Source organism: Trichechus manatus, unplaced genomic scaffold (assembly GCF_000243295.1).
Source record: "Trichechus manatus latirostris isolate Lorelei unplaced genomic scaffold, TriManLat1.0 scaffold00001, whole genome shotgun sequence".
Classification (NCBI taxonomy): domain Eukaryota; kingdom Metazoa; phylum Chordata; class Mammalia; order Sirenia; family Trichechidae; genus Trichechus; species Trichechus manatus.
In genome coordinates, this window is record NW_004443937.1 from 16,948,004 (window position 1) to 16,964,295 (window position 16,292).

The following is a 16,292-nucleotide window of genomic DNA, read 5'->3' on the forward strand; positions in this document are numbered from 1 at the left end:
CAGGACATGTGGACTTTTTTATCAAGGAAAAAAATCAAGCGTGGCCTTTGGAAGAGGGTTCTGGCCCGATGGGGAACAATTTCTGTCTCTTTCCTAAGCTGAACCAGATCCTGAACCCAGCCACCCCAGAGCCCTTGGCCTCCCTGCAGTGCAGCCATCATCAGGGAAGGAAAGAGGGTACCCAGGGGGCTGCAGGAACTGTGCTGGCCTGCCTCAGGCCTCTGTTGCCCATCATGAGGCACCTGCCTCAGGCAAGTCTCCCCCCTCAGAGCTGGAGTCCCTCCTCTGAGAGGTGGGCATTACAGTTCCTTCCTTGACGTCCTGGTGGTCATTCAGAGACCACGTGTGCAAAGCCTCGGGCTAGGCCTGCTACAGAGTCAGCATGGCAACCCCTGGGCCTCAGCCCAGTCTGGGTGTACAGGAGGCCTGTTGGCAGCAGCCACTGACGGGGCGGCCAGCCAGGGCTTCTGGGCCAGCCACAGAGAGGAGGGTCTGCCCACTGGCTCACGGACCACAGCTCCCCACCCAGCTCTCTTTCCCACTTAAATCCGTTGGGGTGTCACCAGTCACTCCACCCCCTCCTGCCCTCAGGCTGTGGATCTGGGAAGGAGGGAGGCAGCAGTGGGGATGGGTGTGGCCAGCATGACAGAGCATCCAGTTTTTCAAGAGAAACCGGAGATTTAGGTTTTCACGCAACAAGCCCTGAATTTTAAGTACATTTGCAGGCCACCTGCAGCTTCCCTGGCACCCTTCTTTCCCCATCTATGCTTCACCTGCCCTCTGGAGGCACCATCTGAGCCCCACTCCACCCATCAGGGCTTCCTGGAGTCCCTACCCAGGCTCCCCGACCTTTCTTCTCACCACCCCTATTTTTTGCCACCCCATGACCACCACCTCCATTATTTACTAAATATTTCTTTAAAGCAACTTCATTTCATTCAATTGGAAAACTTGATACACTTCCATAAATGGAAAAGCAGTAGCCCTTGTCACAAATAAAGTACTCACTGCATGAATATGTTTTCTGGCTTGTTTTGTGTACCACCCAGGTGTGGGTCAGAACTGCTGCCTACCAAAGCCTTTCTCGGGGCGATCTGCTGGTGCTGTCCCCTGGGCCTCAGCCATCCTTGCTTCTTGTCCTCTGCCTGCGGTAGGCTGGGAGTAAGGGTTTGGGCTCTGAGCCTGCCGGGGAGACCCTGGGTGGGCTCTCAGGCTCCCACTGTTAGATTCCCGAGTGTGGGGCTCACAAGGATGGAGGCACTGTGTGGACACAGCCAGCACAACCACCCCACATGTCAGAGTTTGCGGGCTGCTAGCGTTCTCACCGGGTTCACTAAGCATGGGGGGAAGGGTGTGCTATAAAGTCTACAGCAGGAACCATAATCTGGCTGTCTGTGAGTCAAATCTGGCCCCTAGATGTGTTTTAAAAATTTTCGATCAGTTGTCAACATTGAAAAATGTGGGCCTGCAGGCCCTGGGCAATAGTGGCTCAAGGCAAGCATGGGCTGCCCCCCTCACAGGGGCTATCTCTCCCTCTCACTGCAGCAGCCCCCCCCCCCCACTGTTGTTCCTCCCCCCTACTGCTGTCGTGGCTGGGCCACACACTAAGCTGCCTGTCCAGTCCTGTGGCATTCTCGTTTGCCAGGCCTGCTCTAAGGGCTACAGTTATGTTTTGTCATTGGTCTGAGCTACAACAGCCACTGAATGGTGGCCCCTGGTGGCTGTCTGCAGAGCCCAGTGTGGGTCAGGGGACACACTGGGGGAGCTATGCCACTCCTCTGGCTCAGGAGCCCTAGCTCAGGGCAGGGGCACATTCTTCCTGTTTCCGAGCATGTGGGGTTTGCAGAAATCACATGCAGGACGGTCTGTCTATACTGTTTATACTGCCCTTTCTCACGTTCAAACCACCCAGGGTAGGCTGCAGGGAGTCCGAGGCAGCATGGGGAGGGTGGGAGTCCCGGGGCCCTGTCTCCTTGGGACAGGGGGACAACACCACCTCCCTCACCGGACTGTGGTGAGCAAGTGAGAAAGTCCTCAGAGTACCAGGCCCAGCAGATGCTTAGGCGACGGCAGCTGAGTGAGAAATGGGGGCTCTGTTCCCAGCCCTCCTCTAACTCTGGCCCTCAGACACACCCTCTCCAGCTTGGTGCAGCCTTCAGAGGGGGCTACAGCTGACAGGTCCTGTGCCTCCACGCCTACGCAGCAACTGCACAAGATGTGGTGGGGATGGGACAGTGCCTACTTCACAGGGTTGTGGTGATGTCCCCTGAGCAGAGGCTGGGCTCCTGAGCTCCTCCTCACCCCTCACCAAGTCTGGTCTAGCCTGCTTCTTGTCTCCCTCTCTAGCTGCCCCTCCCAACCTCCCCAAGCCTAGTTCGCCCTCTCCTCCTGCAGTGGGTCTCATCTCCTGCTCCTCTGACCTGCTCCTCCTGATGCCTGGCTGGGCCCCTTCCTGCCCCCCACATGCAGTCCACGGGATCTTCTGGATGCTCCAACACTCTCCTGCTACTCTCTGGTGAACCCACCATCCCACAGGGGCAACCCTGGCTTCCTAGCCTCTTCCAGGGCCTGCACAGCCCAGCCACTCAGGGTAGCTGCAAGGGTGTGCCTGCTCTCTCCCTCCCTTACCCAGGCAAAGCCACAGTTCCTTCTGCCTGGCCCATCTCCCCTCTGACTTAGGATGCCCACTCCTCCTTCAAGACTTAGCTCAGTGCCATTGGCTGGGTGAGGCCAGCTGCTTTTCCCCTGGGTCCTCGAGCTGTGAGCTCTCTTCCCTAGTGCTCACCACTGTCAGCAGAGGTGTACCATACCAGCCTGGGGGTAGACCTGCCTCCCTGGATGCCTGAGGTATCGGAGGTTTAAAATCTGGACATCTGGCATACAATTTTGAATTTCTAGTTTGTTCTGAGAAGTCAGAGAAACTACTGTCACAGTCCTACCTGGCAACAGTGAGCCGGAGCTGGCCGCGGCTGCCCCTTAAACGATGGGTCTGTGTTTCCAGTGCACCACATGCCTGCAGCCTCAAGCCTGGCTCCAAGGCCAGGCCAGCTACTCTGATGCCACCCTTGCTCCCCTCGTTCCTGTTCCTGCCCATCCACCTAACGCACTGGAGTTGGTGGTCCTAGCAGTTTGACATCTGTGTCTGCAACACCCCACCCCACACAGCACCTCTGTCGCCAGGGCCGGTGCAAGGCTAGGGACAGAGGGGGTGCCCAAGAAGGGTGTGGATGCCTGCTGGGCAAGGGCTGGTCCCTGGGCAAGTCATCCAGGCTCAGGCTTCCTCCTCCTCCTTCAGGAAATCAACTGTAACAACTAAGAGTTCAGGCTCTGCAGCCAGACCATTGGGCTTCCAATCCTAGCTTTGTCTCTTATCAGCTGTTTGGCTTTATGCAAGAGATTTAACCTCTCTGTGCCTCAGTTCTCTTATCTGAAAAATGGGGATAATAACAATACCTGCTTACAAGGGTGCTGTGAGGCCTAAGTCAGTTAATATTACATAAAGTGCTTCTAAGAATGGCCGGCACAAAGCAAGGTCTAAACAACGTTAGCTACTTTTTTATTCATTATTTTATAATGCAAATCACTGCATCCCATTGGGTGCCTACCACTTACTGTTCCCTCAGCACTTGTATCACAAGTACTGACTGAGCGTCACTAGGCATCAGGCCTCACTCTGGGTGCAGGGCTACAGCAGTGTATGGGTGGTTGCTGCAAGGGAGACAGAACCACAAACAGTAAATAAATAAAAAGGAGAAATTTTTTGATAGTGGTAAGGGCTACAAAGAAAGTACAACAGAATGACAGATATTATGGGACTGGGTGTGGTGCGGATACTGCTTGGGTGGGGGTGTACACAAGAGGATGTGAGGGCAAAGCCCCCAGGCAGAGGAGCTGAATGAGGCTGGGGTCACTCTGCATGTGGTGGGGGCTGTGCAGATCTCATCCCCCTGCCCTCTCAGGGAGCAGCAGCAGGTGGCTGCCCAAATCCAGGCCCCTCTGCCTGCTTCCTTTTCTGGACAACTATGTGCACGATCAAATTTCAGGAGAGAGAAGAGTGGGAGTTAGTTTTTCTTCTCTTTCTTTTTTCAGGTTCATCCGAGTCCGTCTATGAGGATGTGGCAGGAGAAAGGGAAAGAGTTGAGAGTGGCAGGAATTTATGAACTCAGAGTGCAGGCTGCCTTTGGGTGGGGGTGGGAGGTAGGGAGGGCAATGCTGAGGGAGGGGGCTCCCTTTGCCAAAACAATATTTAATTTTTTTTAAGGCAGCTACAAAGCCATGATTAAGCTCAGAGCCCTAAAACCACCCCATAAAGTCGAAAAATATTTATCTGGAAGGGTGGCAAGTCTAATAAAAGTTTTATGAATGTTTTACAACTGCCCTGTCAGGAAGTTGGCCTCTCACTCACCTCCCTCCTGTCAAAACACAACACACACACACAAATACACACATACACACTGGCACAGACACATACACCACAGACTGCTCCAGACACAAACATGCACAGCCAGACACAGTTCTAGAAGAAGACACAAACCTAACATATCGGCACACATGTACACACACCTGTGCTCACACCTGTATGCATGTACTGCACATCCCCGTGCGCTCGCCTGCACACACAGACGTGCATCAACATGTGTGCACATGCCTGCATTCACGCACCACACGCCCCAATGCACGTGCACACACACGCATGCACATCTGCATGCACACGTACATGCACACGCACATGCACACCTGCATGCATGCACTACACATCCCATACACAAAGGCTCAGATATACTGTGCTCAGAAATAGTCCACACAGCCCCACTGGTATGCATTCTTTTAAATGAGCGAAAAGGCTGTTTTGGAGAAGGGAATGGGAGACAGTGCTGCCTCACCCTGTGTCTATAAAAATCTGCAGAGCCCTGCATCCCTGTGTCCCGGCCCACTGCGGGCACTGTCACTCTTGCACACAGCGATGCCCTCCTATCTCTGCTCTTAGCCGTGTGCTCTGGCTCTCAGCAGCAGAGTATCTGCCCCCACAGGCCAGCCAGCACCTCATCTCCTCCTTGAGGAGAGTCACCTCAAGGTCTAGGAGTCTGAAGGCAGCTTTTCTGATTTGAGGCCTTGGACCTCTCTCCTCTGGCAGGCCAAAGACTGCCAGAGGCTTCTTCACAACAAGAAACTGGGACTCAGAGGCCTTGCCTCAAGGCACCTGCGAAATGGCTTAACAGAAACTCACACTCAGCCTGTCTCCAGTGGCTGCTCCTTAGCCTCTGCTGCCCTCTCCCATGCCATCCCAGGCTGCTCAGCTCCCCCTCGGGTTCCACCACAGGGCCCTTCCCTCCAGTTTCCTCCCTACCTCAGGGCCTTTGCACAGACTTCCCTGAATGCTCTTCCAGCCACCCTAGCAACCCTGAGCTGTGGTCAGGTCACAGCTGTAATACTGCATCCTCACAAATACTGCATGTCTTGCCTGGGCCATGGGCTGCCCTGCTCCTCATTGCCCTCACCTCATCTGGATACATGTTGTTGCGTAACTATCTCACTACTTTTTTTCGGAAGCTCCTTGAGGGGAGGGACCAGAGCTATTTTCTTTTCATGGAGTCTCCAGTCTGGGTCAAAGGTCTAGTGAATGGCAGCAAACAACGCGGCACCTGCAGGACATGTCCGTCCTGAGGTTGGGCTATTACAGGCCCAGCCAGACCTTGCTCCAGTCACACAGCACAGCCTGGCTTTGGAGCGAAGTCCTCAATGGGCTCAGGAGAAGTCATTCCAGCACCTGGGATCCCACCGTGAATTCTGATCCCACATTTACTTCACACACTCCTGAAAACAATGCCAGTGACCGCTCGCATGTCTGAGGGCCAACTAATAGCCGGGCACTTCATCTTCACATCACCACCCTCTCCTGCCTCAGAGAAAGGGATGACTGCCTGGGGGACTTGGGAAGCAGCAGATTTGAACCCATGTCCGTTCCACGTATGGACAGGTAGTGGCCCCTAGCAGGAAGCCCTGCTGGACAGAGCAAACAGGGGCACTGAACTGCCAACAAAGCAACAGGAGTCCCTTCACCCCACAGCAGAGCCAATCAGAAATCCCAACCCTGCTCTGCTCAGCAGGCTGAAGGGATGGATCCCTGTGAGGGCTGACCTTGGGGCTGGTCTGGGGCTTCCAGAAACGAGGCCACTCTAAACATCCAATGACTACAACCATCAAATTGGTGAGAAATGGTGAGTCAAGTGACACTAAGCATGAGCTGGGAGGTGACGCAGTGGACACGCTGGAAGGTTCTCGACATGTATCCTATGACCAGACTCCCCACTTCTCAGGGCCACCTGGAGAGGTGCTCTCACACAGGTGAGGATGATGCCTGCGCAGGGCCTGCACAGTGGGAAAGTGGAAGCAACCCAACACCCTCAGGCGTGGAACAGTGCATAAACTGTGGGTTTAGTCAGATAATGGAATCACACAGAGTCGTTAAGTGGAGTCAGCTAGAACTGTTTGGTAAAAATGGCAAGTTCTACACTTGATACCAAGTATGGAAAAATTGAAAACACACAAAAACAGTACACACTGTTCGGGACACAATCCTATGTATGGAAAGCACAAAAAACACATGTGGGCATGAGGCTACCAACTTAGGAAGAGTGACTGTCTCCTCTAGGGAGAACAGGCGGGGGCAAGACTTTAGCTTTACCTGCAACATTCTCTCTCTTAACCAAAACGAGAGAGAAGGATTAGAAGCAAATCAATAAAATATTTACACTTGTTGGATCTTGGTGGTTGTCTATCCTGCTCAGTATGGCCAAAGCTTCAGTCAAAACCCCAGTTTAGTGTTTAGAAAATCAAATACTGATTCCAAGGAGAGAGACCCAGGGAAGGTAGAATGTAGAGCCCCCAGTGGTGCTCCCTGGCGGTCCCTGTCTGGAGCACAGCTGGCTCTGTGGCCCCAGCCTACCTGCCTCAGGGCGCTCCACAAGCACACCTTTCATCTCCTCTGGCTACAGGGGCCTCCTGCATCTCCAGGCCTGCGGTGTCACCAGCAGGGACACTGTCGTGAGTGGGCATGCAGAGCCCCAGTGGATGGCGCAATGGGGCCAGCCCTGCACCCACTCACTGATAACTCTCAGCGTCAGCACGCTGGGGTGAAGGAGACAATAGCTGGCAGAGGACCTAACCGCTCCTGCGGGAAGTACTATTGACCCCAAAGAAGATGTTCCCTCATGCCTCAGTTTTCCTTTCGCTCATGGGCTTCCTCCTCACTGGGCCCCAAGCCAGGGACCTCCTTCCATTTGTAGCCTGGGCAGAACACCCCCCTCCCCAGATAGCCTCTTCCTGGGGGCTCCTACTCAGAGTAGCTCCTGGCACCGCCCCCTGCGATGACATGGGGCCTGGCGCAGGGTGAGGCCAGCCGGCAGCTGGTTTCTGTCCAGTGCGCTGTGTTCATGTGAAGTGCAGATATTTTTAACGGATTGTGTTACTCCATCCATCTTTGTGAACGGTCCGTCTTGTAAAATTCTTTCAATTATGTTATTTTTTTCTAGCCTATCTTCATCATCTACAATTATTTATAATATCATTGTCTTTGTTTCAAGCGCTGGGTATAAACATTGTTGTAACAGTTCTTCGATGGGGTTCATATAATTTTTACAATTGCTTTAAAATGCTTCAATGGCCCAAGGGGGAGGAGGTTGGCCATTCGTTTGGGGGAAAGACACCCCAAAGTGCTCTCTGGTTTCGGTGCAGGGCACTCCTCCATCAGGGTGCTTGCAGGGAGGCTGGCCCTGGTGTGTGTGTGTGTGTGCGTGCGTGCGCGTGCGTGAGTGTGTGTGTGTGTGTGTGTGTGCGCGCGCGTGCTTGTGTGGTTCTGGTGTGGTGCTCCTGGAGCGGCAGGACAGCGTGCCTGGGGCGGGGGGGTGGGGTGCAGCTCGCTGACTATGGGATTAGGTTTCGGCGCCGCCTTCCCCATAGACATCAGGGCAAGATCCACAAAGGGCACTGGCGGGGTAAGACGCCAGCGTGAAGACGGATGGTTTGTTTTCCTTTTATAGGGATTTTCTCAACTTTCACCCCTCACCTCTCTTCAACTCTCTTTTCTCCCAGTCGAGCTGTTTTCCAGTCTCCCAGGCCAGCCAGCCGGCCCACAGCAAGGGGACAGAACACAGCAGAATGTCTGTGACTGAGGGGGGAGAAGAACCCCCTCACGCTGGTCGCTAGGGCTTCCAGCCTGTTTGTGGGGCTGCAGAGGATGGCTGTCTGGAGCCAGCAGCTGGCCTGGGAGGGCTACAGGGAGAAGACGCTGCCTTTATAGGCCCTACATGGAGCCTGGGTGCCCAGTGAGAGCTCTCAGGGCTCCCTGGGCAGGGCACCACCCATTCCCACCCTGCTCCCTGGACCACCAGTGCCGTCATCATTCCCAAGCACACCTGTGATTCTGGTTCCCTCTGCGTAGGCACTGGCAGGGGTTCCCCTGAGCACGGCACTCTGGGCCCTGGGCCCAGGACATGTCAGCCCTCCCAAGCCTCAGGATCAAACCTTCCCCAAATGCCAAGCTTTTCCCTGTCCTGACGACAGACTCTCTGCCTCCCAGCTGGCTGGTACACCTGCCTGCCCGCTAGCCAGTCGGCCTCTAATAAAATACTGTGCTCAGGATGCAGCAGAGCACAGACCAGACACGGTCCCTGCCCTCAGAGGCTCCCAGGCTATCCCCTCTCTCACATGCCCTCCCTCCCTTTTCAGCCCAGGAATGGCTGACACCCTCAAGGACTCTGAGCAGCCTTCGTACATCCCAGCAGCCTGATGGAGCTGCCCACCTCACAGCACATCCCATCTTGGCACTGAGCTCCTTGAGGACAGGCACCAGTTGGGCTCTGGGTTCAGGACCCAGCATCTGACCAAATAGCCTCCCCGATGCCTTTGGACCAGCGATATGGCCGGCCTGGGGATGGGTCATTTTGATAGACAGCCTCACGTTGGGGAGTAGGAGAGGTTACACTGTGGGGTCAGAATCCAAGGGGGTACTCCAGACCCCAGGGTAGGCACCCTAAGTGGTGGATCTTGGACGATGCTCGAAAACATGCCAGGCTGTGGCCTGCAGCCTCTCTCCTTCACTTTCCTCTCCTGAATCTCTTTAAAGAAACCTGGGGATGGCAAAATGTTTGACCTTGCTAGTTACCACAGAAATGCAAATATAAACACTGAGATGCTATTCTCCATCTATCAAATTGGCAAGGATAAATAAAATTTGGTTCCCCTATACTAGTGAGAAGGTGGAAGACAGACCCTCACACAGTGCTGACAGGAGGATGAAAGGATGCACTACTTTGGGAAATCACTTTGCCAGGAACCCTCAAGAATCTTTTAAATGTTTATAGCATTATCTTTTTAAAAAAAATACCAAAGAACATAGACGAATTCAACAATTTCTACATGTACAATTCAGTGACACTGAATATATTCTTCGAGTTGTGCAACCATTCTCATCCTCCTTTTCAAAGTTGTTCCTCTCCCATTAACATAAATTCACTGCTCCCTAAGGTTTCTACCTAATCTTTTGAGTTGCTGTTGTCAATTTGCTCCTACATATAGATCTTAAACGAGCATAATGCTCAAGGCAGACATTCTTCACTAGTTAAGCTAAACTATTTGGTTTTAAGAAGACTTCAGGGGATATTTCTGATTTAAGGTTTAAAGATTATCTCAGGGCAATAGTTCCAGGGGTTCATCCAGCCTCCATGGCTCCAAAAAGTCTTGATTTCATGAGAATTTGAAATTCTGTTCTACATTTTTTCCCTTTTGATCAGAATTCTTCCATAGAATCTTTGATCAAAATGTTCACTAACGGTAGGCAGGCACCATGCTGCTCTTCTGGTCTCATGGCAAAGGTCTCTGACAATTGGTCTCTACTTGCCTGGAGCAACAGAGAAAGAAGAGGAGTCAGGGATAGGAGGAAGAAATGGATGTGTGGCTAACTGCCTCCATGAACAACTGCCTCCCTTTGCCATGGTATTATTTTTTTATAAATCAGAATAATTCAACTTCTGAGAATCCTATATTTAGACAGATATTTATACCCAAAGATGCTCCCAGCAACATTGTTTACAATAGAGAGAAACTAGAAACACCCGAACATTCAACAGATGCCTAGGTAAAACATGGGACAGCCTTGGGAGGGATGATGATTCCTGTTACACAGCTATTGACAACTGCAGTCCCAGTAACAACGGTAAAAGCTAACACTGCTGTGCACTCACAATGTGCCAGGCACCAGGCGAGGTACTGCACATGCACTGACAAGACACACTACTGTGTGCTCAGGCCTCAGAGCACCCCTGAGCAGAGCACACACATTATTCCACTTTACAGGTGAGGAAAACTAAGGCTCAGAGGGGCCAGTCATGTACCCAAGGCTATGGACCTGGTAAGTAATGGTGCTGGGATTGGGACTGGGCTCTGTCTGAGGCAACAGCCTGAGCTCTTCATCACTACACTGTTCAACCTCCTTTGAAGACTACAGAGCAAAATGAAAAAAGAAAAACAAAAGCTGTGTATTAGTGTTAATTTTGAAAAAATAAGAACATAAAATTATATACACCATACAATCCTGACTACAGAAAAAGAAGTCTTTGCATGGAAAAGACAGAAGACTTCATACACCAAGTCAAAATACTAATGATGGGACTATGGGAGACTTCTTTTTCTTCTTCTTTCTTTTCTTTTGTATGCAAATTTCCTTGAATGAGCATTACTATTACTTTGAGGTTATAAAAAAGTTTATCAATTTTTTCAAACCACCTAAAGCTTCTTATTGGGAAACAGACGCCAGGGGTCAGGCCCTGACCTCTAGGGAATTGTGCCCCAGGTGGGGCAAGAAGAGGCGTCTGGGGCAGAGGCTGATGGCAAATGTTAGCCTGCAGAGTGGGTCCTGCCAAAGCCTTGTGTGCAGAACAATAACCTACTCCCGCCACATGTCTGACGGGAAATTCTTTCCCACATCCCACGTATCATGAAAGACTGCTGACTGAGGCTTCTGAGGCCTCTATGAGAGCACTGGAAAATCCCAACATCTTTCCTGCTGGCGAGAGGCCGTCTCCACCTGACCAGTCAGTGCACCAGGGCTGAAAGGGTGAATGTGGCACTAGGCTTGCACTGGGGTCAGCTGCTGTGGTTGGGGAAAGTGAAAGTTGGGGTGACCATCCCTCAAGAATGGACACGGGCCCCTCAGATTCCACCATACACACGGCTGACAAGAACAGAGCTGACTCACGGCTGCCAGCCACTGCGTGGAGCCCTGAGACACAAGGAGACCCAGATGGAGCCATTAGCTTAGAGAAGCTCACCTTGAGGAAAGGGGGTCCAGAGAGATGGACAAGGGGCAACTGAATGAGCCTGGAGCAAAGAGACCTCAGAGACCCCCGGGGTGCGGGTAGTCAACAACTCATCCTTCAGTCAAGGACCTGCAGCCCACCGAGGAGGCACACACAGCCACGCTCCAGGGCACTTAGCATTTAAAGCCACGCTGGAACATGGTAAGGACTGTGTAAGTGGCAGCCACAGGTGTCACAGTCCATGGTGGACTCCCTCCATCTCACGCTTTTCTGCGCTCCCAGCATTTGGCTGGGAAGGGATTTTTCCCTGGCTTGTTAATAATTTTTAAGGTTCTCTGAATACATGTTCAATGTTTCTGTTAATGTGGTGAACTCAAAATGTGAAAGAATTTATACACAGGGAAATTCTCATTTCTTGAACACGTCTTCGGTGGCTTCAAGGTTTTGGGTCACATGACCAGCTAGCTGTGGTAGTCCAGTGACAGGGGACTGAGACACAAGATGTGGCAAAACTGCCTGAGTCAAGATTGCTCTGTGATAGCATGTGGGCCTGGCTTCTGATTTCTGGGAATTTCTCTCAGGTATTTAAGACTGCTGGTTGTTGTTTCCTGGAGAGACAGAACTTAGTCAATCACAAAAGTTTCATTTATCATTACCTGAAATGTGAAAACAATCAGTTTATTCTGATGACTTCATTTTGGCAGGATAAATCCATATGGAAAAATACAAATTTCCCTAAAACCACAAACTGGTAAAGAATTGGGAAGTTGCAGAAATTCCTAAGCAGTAAGAAATATTTCCCAAAGAAAAGTTTCATTCCAATGGTGCAGTGTGATGGATCGCTTTCATACGGCCTGTTTCTCTATGGTCTTGTAACTCTCACCAAATGACTAGGTGGGACTATGCAAATAAGGTACTTGTGGCCCACCAAGGGGATGGGACAACTTACTAATAATGCAAACAAGGTGCATCGTACCTTTGTGGGATGGGACCATGCAAATAAGGTGTATGGAACCCTAATGAAGGGGTTGGTCAGCTTTGCCATTCTGCTAGGCTTAAAATGAGCCATTTCAGAGGCAGAAAGCGGGGAGCCTCACTACCATGAAGAAAGAAGAGCCAGGAGTGGATGGAGTGCGTCCTTTGGACTCTGGGTCCCTGCACTGAGAACCTCCTAGGCTAAGGAGACAGAGAGACAGCTGTCACACCAGAGACGGCATGAGACAGCACAGTGGGCTTCCCGCCCCCAGAGTGAGGTGGCTACAGTGGGTGTGCCAATGCACAGAGCAAGACAGCTGAGAGCTCAGTTCCTTCAGGCAGGAGGCTTGCTGGTAGAGTGGGGTGCCTCTGGGCACTTATTAGCAGAGCTGAAGAACTTTGCAACACTTGCTTAAGCAGGGAAGGGGCCGAGGGCTGCCTGTGAGCACAGCTGAGAAGCTGTCTTGATCAAAGAACTATATGATTCCTGATCCTGAACTGTAATCTGTTGCTTCCCTATTAAATCCCATAATCATGAGTATTGTCTGTGAGTTCTGTGTGGCCACTGCAACAAATTATAGAATCCAGAAGAGAAGTAGAGTGTGCTGTGGGAGGGATAGTTAGAGTCAGGATTAGTAAAAAGGTTGGAGGGTGGAGGTATGTCTGACTTCCGCCTCACAGGAATCAGCCATGAGCTGATGATCTGGATTCTCCCCCCTTGTGAAGTTAGACAACAAGTTCTGACGCCACCACTTCATTTCTGCAAATGGTAAGAATCCAGGGAAAGCTGCTGGCTCCAGGTCTCAGAGGCCCCTGCACCAATTATCCTGTCTTCCCCTCAGCACTCAAGAGGAACTCCCAGAAGGAAGGGAGGCCTCGGGGATGAACGAGCACAACGCTACCCACTGTCCTACTTGGCACAACGCTACCCACTGTCCTACTTGGGACTCAGAGGGCCTCCCAGGCCTCCCTGCTGGCATGGGCACAGCAGAGGCCTGAGATGGGTGCCTTTGGGCCACCCCCATCCTCACCCCTCCAGCAGTATCTGGTCACCACATCCTCTCCATCCCAGCTCCTCGTCTATCTCTCCTCCCGACCCCAGCCACATCCACATAGCTGGCCCTAGCTCAGGCCCCATCATTGACTCTCTGAGTCCCTTCCCTGCACACCCACCACCAGTGGCTTCCTGCCTACTTAGACCTGGGGTTCTCAGCCAGGGCCATTCTGCTCCCCCTGGGAACATCTGGCAACGTCTGGGCACCAACGCTGCGGTGGTTCAGCACACACACACATAGCACACGGACAAGATGCTAACAGCTGTTAACAGCTATTAAATCCAAGTGAACAGAAGTGAACTGTTCTTTCAGTCTTTCTGTACATTTGAAATTTTTCAAAAAGTTAGGTACAGGAGACCCTCAAAATAACCCATCTTACAGATGAGGAAACTGAAGTTCAGAAAGGTTAAAATTGTAGCAAGGATTCCACCTCAGGCCTGGCTGATGCCGAGGCTCCCGATCTGCATTGGTACCCTGCTCCTGCACCCCAGCATGGGCTGACAGGCCAAGGATGCGCAAACCCCTGGCCCTGCCAGGACCCTTCAGGGAAGGTTACTTTGTGGATGTCTTTGCTACGCCCTAAAGGACATGCAAGGTCTGTGTGCGAGAGAGAAGGTGCTCTCCTATGCTGCTCGTGGGCATTCCTGCTGCCTGAAGTATCACCAAGCCATCCGGCCAGCGCCCAAGGTAGCCCTGGCTGGGGTCCTGCCAAGGCACCAGCATATGCTGCTCGTGAAAACCGAAGGGCACATGACTAGGGGTGCCCAAGTATCTGTTCCAAACAGAGTCTATAACTGCAACTGGGCGCTGGGTGGGTAAGGAGGACACATGCGAAATGAAAAGAAAATGGGTTCCATTTGATACCCCTGGTGGAACGTGCAGTCTATCTGCCCATTGTCTGAAGCCTATTTATGGGAACAGAAACAGTCCTTGGCCAGGACAACGCCACAGCCTCAGGCTCGTGTCCCTCCCCTTGGCACCAAGCAAGTTTTCACTTTTTGTGTTTGCAACGTTTCCAGAAACCTCTCAGCTGAACGGTATGCATGAGAAATAAGCAAACCCTCAAGTTAAGTCCACTCCCATCCGACCAGCCCAGGGCAGATAAGGAAGAGTGTGGATCAGGTGTCTGTTGGACCCGGGCTGAATCAGCAAGTCCCCTTGCTCCTCGAGCCTAGGGGTCCCTTCAGTGAGGTGAGGACAAGGGTGGAGAGGCCGTGGGTATCAAGGGCCCAGCATACACATGAGGTCACACACAGCAGTCTGTAAATGTGTTTCGTTTGTTCATACAGTTTTTAAAAACTATTCAAGCCCACATTTGAGAACTGGGAGACTTCCAGTCTCCCTGTGACACTAGAAGATCCCATCACCCTGTGCCTGTGTTGGTGCTCAGCTGCCATCATGTGAAGCCCAGTAGCACCTGCCACTTTGGGCAGGACTCGGTTGTCAGGTTCCCACCCCCAGCCTGGGGGCCTGATCAGCCCAGCCTCCTGGGCAGCAGCAGGTGGGTGGGCGGGGAGCCGGGAGGAGGAAGGGACAGGCCATGACTGCCAGCACCGACCACGTGTTAGGCGTGGGCTGAGAGTCTTAGTGCATCGGCTCAGTCCTCAGCCGCACAAGGGTGGGAGCGTGACCCCACTGTACAGAGAGGTCCTGGCAGGCAAGGTCCTCAGCTGAGTGGTTACTTTCAGGAAAGAATTTTAACATGGACTGTTGTTGTTAGTGCTTTTTAAGCTCATTTTTCTTAAAAACAAAACAAAACAAAACAGAAAGCTTCATTTCTTGTTTGTATGGACTGCACTTCCCACAGCCAAATGTGGCCATTAATCAGCTGTGACCTACAGCAGCTGGAGACAGGAAGTGTCCCGGCGACTGTGTGCAAGAGAATTGCACCCAGCAGCCTAGGCCGGTGCACCACCCTGACTCAGCCCAGGGCAGGAGAACCACAGCGCCAGGCATTTTAAATGACAAGAAATTTGCTTTATGGGAAGTTCTGGGGACACAGCTCTCCCTATCACCCTCACACACACACACAAAAAAAGCAGAGCTGAAGGAGCTGGAGGGACTCTGCAAGATTCTTGGAAGAGGTCACCAGACAAACAAACACGAGAGGCCTCAGGACCAGCGCTATTTCCAACACTGGGTCAGGTCTCCCCTGAGACACCGTCTGGTGGCCTTTGCCTCCCCTTACTGCCCCGAGTGTGGTCTGCAATATACAAATGCTCAGAGAGAACCTGTCTGTCTCTCAGTCAGCCTGTAAGCGGCAGGGGTTGTGTGTGTTGTGCTCACAGTGGCCCCTCTAGAACTTGGCACAGCTGACAACTGTTGCATACTTGGATGACTGGCTGGGAGCTCCCTGAGCCCAGGGACAGCATCTATTCCAGCCCGTGCACCCAGGACCCAGTGCCGTGTCAGACACAGCACATGGTCACACAGAAACTGTGTGAAAGAAGGTCACTGAAAGGAGGCAGGAACAGACTGGTGATGGGCACGTCCTGAGCCACACGGCCTTCCTCTGACCTTGGGAAGCAAAAAGGGCAGTGGCTGAGTGCCAACTCTAGACACCTCTAGCCTTGGACCCAGCCCTACTCCTCCAGCTGTGGCCACAGCCTAACCGCCCTGGGTGGCTGTGAAGGTCGGGTGGGTCCGTCCCATGAAGGCGCGAGGTCTCGCACAGAGTGGGCACTCTGCAACATCAGAGTTCTTATGGTTCTGTCATCTCCTGGGACCCTATGCCCATGCCCTCCCCTGCCCCCAATGGTTGCTACCCTGCTGCATGTCTGGACAGTGTGTCCCCCCAGGCCACCCAACTCCGTCTGATTACCAGCCCACATGGCTTCAGAACAATGTCCCTGGTCATCTCTCAGAACCTCAGTTCCTCATCCTGGAGTGACTTCCCTGGCCCCTTCCACAGAAAGCGATCGCAGGCCCTGTCACCTCCCGGCCACCA

At 52.4% G+C, this 16,292-nt stretch overlaps 1 protein-coding gene across 1 annotated transcript in view; it reads right to left on the bottom strand.

The window, feature by feature from the left end:
* The window catches only part of EEFSEC (eukaryotic elongation factor, selenocysteine-tRNA specific), a 297,040-nt gene that overhangs the window by 18,897 nt on the left and 261,851 nt on the right, over positions 1 to 16,292 (bottom strand). The window lies entirely within an intron of this gene.